This window comes from Saccopteryx leptura, chromosome X, assembly GCF_036850995.1.
Source record: "Saccopteryx leptura isolate mSacLep1 chromosome X, mSacLep1_pri_phased_curated, whole genome shotgun sequence".
Taxonomy (NCBI): Eukaryota; Metazoa; Chordata; class Mammalia; order Chiroptera; family Emballonuridae; genus Saccopteryx; species Saccopteryx leptura.
Window position 1 is genome coordinate 65060856 of NC_089516.1, and position 8273 is coordinate 65069128.

The following is an 8273-nucleotide window of genomic DNA, read 5'->3' on the forward strand; positions in this document are numbered from 1 at the left end:
GAGGGAGGGCTTTTGGCCATGAGAGGTTAAAAGCATCTATTAATTTTGACAATTGAGTCTTTATTGTTCCATTGGTCTGATCCAGAAGTCTTGAGGATTGAGAATGAGAAATACAATGGAAATGTTGCAATATGAACTACATTTCACAAGTACAATTAATTACCTGTCTGGTAAAATGCATCCTTTTGTCACTGCATAAGCCCCCATATGGGAATTATTTTTTCCAATTAAATTTGTCCTACAGTTTGTGCCATTTCTCTTCTGCAAGAAAAAGCCTCAATCCATGCAAGATCATACAAATTAATACTAATACACATTCATATTCTTGAAATGGTGGCATTTGGATAAAATTCATCTGCCATATCTCAAAAGACTCAGAGGGTAAAGGAAAATGACCCTGGGACCCATGGAGGGGGTTTTCCAGGTTGTATTTAGGGCAAACAGAATGATGGTTATAAACTTTGAACCGCTGTAGGAGAAGGTTTCCAAGGATATTGTTTCTCCCATGACATCATTTTTTTCAGGTCCCCAGTGGGTCAATTCATGTATATATTGAAGTATTGGAAGTTGTGTTCCAATAGGTAGAATAGGCTTTTTATTAGGTCCAATCCATAGTTGCTGATTACTATAAAAAATTCCTTCTTTTGTTTCCATATCCATTTTTTATTTTACCTCTGTGGTTGTTTCCTGAAATGTAAGACAGTTTTTCTTTAATGTGTCTTGTGGGATAGAAAGACATAGTCTGGATAACTATCATTTAGGGTTACTTGCTAAGCAGCCATGTATGCTAATTGATTCCTATTGCCTCTATAGTGTTAACTTTAGAGTGGCCAGGTATCTTAATTATCATCAATTGTTTGGTTGTGTGTGCTTTCTAATAATTTTGCAGCCTGTTGGCCATTTTTTATTTTTATTGACATTGACATTGATCTTGAGAGTACATTTATTAAGGCTAGGAACAATGCAACAAGAAAAGGTTGAGGATAAAAGAAACAGGAGAATCTACATGGGACTGCTTTGGCTCTCTGACAAGTCACAGCAAAGGGGGCCTTGGAGACAGGGTCAAGGGGTTAGCCCAGGGTAAGTTGCTGCTGCCAGTTGCTCCCCTGGGTACAAGTCTCATGATAGCCCTTAAAGTTTTGGAGATACAAGCCTGTGGAGGGGGGAAAGAAGAGAAAAGAGGAAGAGGAAAGTGTGAGTGTGCTCCCTGGAGGGAGAGTTATTGTTCAGTTTTAATAGGTGGCCCTGAAGAGGTTAAGAAACCCCTTTATTTCCATAGCATGCCAAAGTTATGTATTATTCCCAAAACATATTGACTATCAGTATTTTTTTCTGTCAGATCTTTAGATAGATAGGCAATTAATTTAGCTTGTTCTACTCCCTTTATTCTTGGTAGATGCGGTTTTCAATTATATCAACTACTGTATTTCCCTATGTATAAGACGCACAAAAAAATTTGGGGTCTAAAAACTGGGCACGTATTATACAGTGGTGGTAGTTTTTTCTACTCGCATTTCCCACTTTTTCATGCTTGTTGTCTTTGCACCCATTGTTTCACACTTGTTACCAGTATATTACGATAAGTTACATTTTGCCATGTTCTGCTCAGAAATGGCTCAGAAAAAATTTTCGTACACTGCTGAACTCAAGTTAAAAGTGACCCAGTTTGCAAAAGTGAATGGAAATTGTGCTGCTGAATGTAAGTTTGGTCCTCCCCCACCTGATAAATCAATCTGAGACCTGCTACGGGAAAAAGAAACCCTACTGAAAATGCCATGGCAGAGGAAAGCCAAGAGAGGCAAGTCAGCAAAATGCACTGATGTAGAGAGGGAATTGAAGATATGGATTGAAGAGCAAAGGGAAGTTGGAATTACTGTGTCCACAAAGATGGTTCAGCATGAGGCAAGAAGAATTGCTGATGAAAAAGAAGTTACTGATTTCAAAGGAGAACACAATTGGTGCTTCAGGTTCATGAAACAGAATGGACTAAGCATGCACACATGCACCAGACTTGCCCCAAAGATGCCTGAAAACTATGGTCAGAAGGTCCTTGAATTCCATCGTTTTGTCATTCAATGTCAGAAGACACATCAGTTTGAGTTGGGTCAGATTGCAAATATGGACCAAGTCCCCCTTCAGTTTGATGTCCCAAGTAACAGAACTGTTGGTAAGAAGGGACTGAAAGCTGTAACTTTGAAGAAAAGTGGACTTGAAAAAAAACATTATACAATTGTTCTAGATTATTGTGCTGACTGAACCAAGCTGCCTCTTATGCTGATTTTCAAGCTCAAAACAATGGCAAAAGAAAACATTCCTTGAGGAGTGATTATCCATGTTCATGCCAAGGGTTGAATGGATCAAGATGAGATAAAGATCTGGTTTGAGAAAGTTTGGAGAAGGAGAGCAGGTGAGCTTTTACACAAACCTGCCCTATTGCTGCTTGATCAGTTCAGGGCACACATAACAAAAAACATAAAGAAGATTGCTGCAGAGCAAAAAACAAAACTTGCCGTCATATCAGGAGGCTTGATATCCCAGCTCCAAAGACTTGATGTCAGCATTGTTAACTCTTCAAAGCTGCCATGAGAGACGAATGGAACCAATGGATAAAGTCTTCTGGGGACAATCTGACACTAGCAAGAAGAGTGAGGAGACCAACTATAGGAGAAGTTTGTACCTGGTGAATAGATCCTAGAATAATATCAAGATTGAGATTATTGTCAAGTCATTTAAAAAGTGTGGCATTTCAAATACCATAGATGGAACTGAGGATGAGGCAATATATGAAGACAGTGATTCGTCATCAGACACAGATGAGGACAAGCTAATGGATGGGAGTTTTGACAGTGATGAAGAGTTGTATGGATTTTATGATGAATAAAACTTCAGTTCAATAACTTTATGTAATATATATTTTTTCCAAATTTCGTGCCCCCAAATTAAAGTGCATCTTATACATGGGGAAATATGGTAAAAAGGTAATGGCATATCCAGCACAATAATGTCCCAGTTCTTTCCTAAAAGAGGATCCATCTGTAAACCAAATTAAGTCAGTATTATCAATAGGCATCTCCCTTAAATTATTTCTAAGAATCAGAAGATAATCTGTTAATAAAATACAGCCATGGTGATCTTTGTCCAAAGAAGCAAAGTATTGGGGTTAAGAATATTATGTCGAGCTAAAGTAATGTTGCGAGTGGAAAGCAGTAATATTTAATAAAGACTAATCTGCCAATAGAAGAATGCTGAGTATGGTGAGAGTTTAAAAGAGTTTCAACTGAATGTGGGATATATATATAATGGAGCTCCCATGACAATTTTTTTCAGTAGGCTTGCATAATAGTGCAGCTGTGAGGATGGTCCCCATGCATGGGGGCAGCCCTTTTGCTACTGAACTTAGTTGTTTACTGTAATACCCTATAGGCCAATTGCTCATCGCCATGTTTTTGGCTGATCACTACTGAAGTGTTTCCTTAATCCTCATGTACAAAAAAGAAAGAACGGCAAATCATAATTAGAGTGTCCTAGAGGTGGAGCTTTAGTTAAGTTGTTTTTTAAATTATTAAAAGTTTTTTCACCTCTGGAGTCCATTTGATTGGGTCAGATTATCTGATTTGAGTAGAGCATAAAACTGTTGAGCAGTAAGTGAAAAATTTGTTACCTATTTCTGCAATAACCAGTTAGTCTTAAAAATCCTCTAATGTTTCTGTTTTTGGAAAAATGAAATCTAAAGTTCCTTTCATTCAGGGTTAATTAGCAGTTCATCTTTTGATATTAAATGTCTAAGATATTCTACTTAAGTTAGGCAAAATTGGAATTTGTCTTCAGAGTTCATTATACCCCCCATGAGACCAGTTGTTACAATAACTAAACAGTATCTTCTTGAGAATCTGACAGAGTTTCAGTACACAGAAGCAGATCATATATATGTTGAATCAATATCGAATCTTTTGGAAAGTTAAGGTCATCTAACGTTCATTTTTAATATATGAGAGAAGTGGAACTTTCAGTATATCCCTGGAGCATAGCAGTCCATGTATCATATATTGGCATTCTTCCCAGGTAAAGGCAAAAGGATATTGACTGTCTTTGTCTACTGGAATGCTGAAAATGCACTACATAAGTCTACCACTGAGAAGTAATTACTATATTAGGATAGTAGGAAGTAGGGTATATGAACTAGGATGTCTAGCGATCACAATATTATTTACAGAGTTTAAATCTTGTACAAATCTCCAGCTTTCCCCATTTGGCTTTTTCACAGGAAGGCGAGGTGTATTACAAGGATTAATGCAAGAAATTATTCATCCTTTCTTAAGGTAGTCCTGGATAATGGATCTAATTCCAGCTAATGTTTCTGGTATTAATGGGTATCACTGTATATTGGACAAAGACTTGGTCACATCAATAGTTACCTTGATAAGAGTGGCTGATTTAATTTTTCCTGTATCTGAGGTAAAGCGTGACCATAATTCATCAGGCACACTTTGTAATATTTTTTCATTTTCCATATTTCTTTCTTTATCTGTTTGTTTTATAATCGTTATTCTTTCATTTTTGATCATAGTTTGAGTCTGAACTTCCTAATTCTAAAAATATTTAACCTTTTTGCAGAAAAAAATGTGGGCATTGAGAGTTTTAAGAAGTCTGAGACTAGTAAGTGTACTAGAGTGCTTTTAAAATTAGGAGGAAAAAATGTTTTTCTGTAAGATTTCATTGGATGCAATTGGTCCTGATTTAAAAACTGACATTGACAAATTTGATACCCCTAACATTTGTGCTGTACTTTTACTCTGAGGAAGAAGGCGATGAAGAAGGGTAAAGTTAAGGACAAGATAGAGTGGTTCTGGTGTTGATGAGAGCTAAAAATGTATTGTATAAGAAGTGTGTATTTTCTGATGGCTTTAGGCGACCCCTGTGTTTTGGTCGTTTGTCCCCCGCCGGGGTCGCGACCCAAAGGTTGAGAACCGCTGCTCTAAAGGTATTAGTGAGAAGAGGAATTGCACTCTCATATTCCTTGGAGCACCCCTAAGCTTGATTAATTTTCTTTTCTCTCTCAAGATGCCATTTTAGTTTCTGGCAATCCTTCTTGAGGTGGCCAGGTTTCTTAAATAAAACCAGACTCCTCTGTTTTCTGTGAGTATAGGCTTTCTCGTTGGCTCAGTAGTTGTAAATGCATAGTTCTGTAGCTTTGTCTTTTTCCTTCTTCTGAATGGTTTTAGATAGCTCATAGGCTGTCTTCTAATTTATTAGTATGTACTATGGCCCAGCCTAAATTGTACCATTTTATTAAAGTGACAAGCTTTTTGTCTAGGTCACTTTAAAATGTTTAATTGATTAGAATCATTTTGGTGACTCTGGAGGCTAGCAGGTGCCAGTCCTGAATATTGTTAAAAGGTACTTTTGGGGTGGTGAATGCACAGTGCAGTTCACAGATGATGTGTTATGGAGTGGTACACCTGAAATCTATGTGATTTTATTAACCAATGTCAACCCAATAAATTCAACTTAATAAAGAAAATAAAGGTCTTTTTGAACCCCTCAAAGAAATAAAATGCAGTTTCATCTAACCATGTTTTGTGTTGTTGGATCTTAACCTAATCAATAGTTTTAGGGGAAAAAATTCAGGGATATCCTTATGTAGGTGGTTTGCAATTTTGCGGCTTTAGTTTTGATCCGCTTTGGTATGCTTTCAAAATTCTCTAAGGGTTTTTTCCCCTATCTGTCTTAGCTGTCAGAGACCAGTATGTGAATTAATTGATTGAAGTAAATCAGAATATTTTTGTTCACATGCTCTAATTGTTAAATGAAGTTAATATGAAAATCCAATGGGATTTTGAAAGGGATCTCTGAAATCTTTGGTTAATTTTTTTTAGTTCTATCCTCATCCAAAGGACACAAGTAAGTTGGCTAGTATGTTGTCCTAATATGCCAAGGTTGCAGGTTGGATCCCCTTTCAAGCACATACCAGAGGCAATCAATGAGTGCATAAATAAGTGGAACAACAAATTGATGTTTTTTTTCTCTCTTTCCCTTTTTCTCTCTCTAAAAATCAATTTAAAAACTTGTTCTTTAAATGGAAAGGATGTATAACGTTGGGTCTGGAAACAAGTAAATTGTTTTGAAACTCTTTTGGAGTTTTGTTTTGTCTTTTAGATTTTATTTATTGATTTTTAGAGAGATGAGAGAGAGGGAGAGGGGCAGGGGGCAGGGGAAGAGTGGGAAGCATTAACTCTTAGTTGCTTCTTGAATGTGCCTTGACTGGGCTAGCCAGGGGCCTCAAACGAGCAACCTCAGTATTCCAGGTTGAGGCCACAGGTCAAGCGTCTTGAAACTCTTTGACATGCATTTTATCTGGATGTAGAAAGAACAAACACTGTTTTTCTGTAACCACTGACCTTTAGTTTCAAAACGTTGTGGGTCATCTATTCTCCATGGTTTGCCATAGGAGAAATTTAGATTGTCTCATTATTGTTCCCTGATTACTGGTTTAGTGAGAGGAATTAAGCCCTTTTTCCTTTCCCACAAGGTTGATTTAACATGTAAAAATTCATTTACATATGCCATATATTAATAGAAGAAAGGACTGAAACCAAGTAATCATCTCAACACATTCCGAAAGAGTATTTGACAAAATCCAATCACATTTCATGATGAAAACACTCAACAAACTGGTAAGAGGAAACTTCCTCAACACGATAAAGAATTTCTATGAAAAGCCTACAGCTAACATCATATTTAGTGATGAGAAACGGCATACTTTCCCTCTAAGATTTGAAACAAAGATAAGCTCGCTACTGTTATTCATCATTTCACTGGAAGTTTGAGCCAGTTTAAGTTGAGGAAGTTTAACAGGGAGGAAGAAATAAAAGTCATCCAGATTGGAAAGAAAAATACAAACTTTATATTATCAGACAACATAATATCAGATGCATAAAATCCTAAGGAATCCACAGAAATCTATAGAACTAGTAAACAAGTTCAACAAGGGAGGAAGAATACAAGATTAATATATAAAATAAATGGTATTTCTATATACCTGTAGTGAATAATACAAAAATAAAATTAAGTAAACAATTCTAGTCACAATAACATCAGAAAGAATAAAATGCTGAGGAATATATTTAACAAACAAATGTAAGAAATGTGTTGAGAAACACAAATTGATGCAGAGGAAAATTAAAGATGAACTAAACAAATAGAGAGACATTGCATGTTCATGGTTGGAAGACTCTATATTAATATGGTAATTCTTCCCAAAGTGATCTACAGACTCAATGCAATTCCTATGAAAATTTCAGCAGAATTGTTGCAGAAATGGCAGGCTGGTTCAAAAATTCATATGTAAATGCAAAATACCCAGAATATCTAAAACTATGTTGAAAAAAAGAAAGAAAACTCAGAGGATTTTCAGTTTCTGATTTTTAAAATTCACTATAAAACTACAGTTATCCAGTTAGTGTGGTACGTGTCCTTTTGTGACTGGCATAAAGATGGATAAATGGAACAGAATTGAAAATTCTAAAATAAATCCTTATGTATATGCTCAATTAATTTTCAAGAAAGACACCAAAGCAATTCAGTGGTGAAAAGATAGTCTTTTCAATGTGTGATACTAAGATAACTGGTATCATCATGGGAAAAAAAACACTTAAACCCTCACCTCACACCATGCACAATACTTAAATCAAAATTAATCAGAGACTTAAATGTAAGAGCTACAACTATAAATCTGTTAGAAGAAAATCTTTGTAAACATGAATTAAGCAATGATATCTTAAAATTCCCCTTTTAACCCTTTTGAGTTCTTATGACTAGACTAATAATAAAATTGACACAAGGCCATATTAACAGGAGAAAAAACCAAGTTAATATATGCACATGGGAGATCATAAATAATGTTCAAAGAAATAATTGAAAGAGGCAGGGTTTTTTTTTACCTTTTAGACAAATGAGCAGTAAATTTGTGATTACCTGTATTTGACAGAACAAAGAAACAAGCTTAAGTGTTTGTTAGAGTGAGAAATCTAAGCAAAGTTTGGACTTGGGTAGTAAATGAATAAAGAAGTAGCTTGGTTTGTTTATACAGGATTCTTGGCCCTGGATTCCTTAACTCTAGTGATAAGGGTGTTTCTCTCACGTCCCATGGATCAAGGAGGGCAGTTTTCACCAGAGAGATATATTACCTGCTTTCAAGGAGACAAGGGAGGGTCAACATGTCCTTCTTGCACCAGCTGCTGGTCAAGTAACTTTAATTCAAAGTAATCATATGC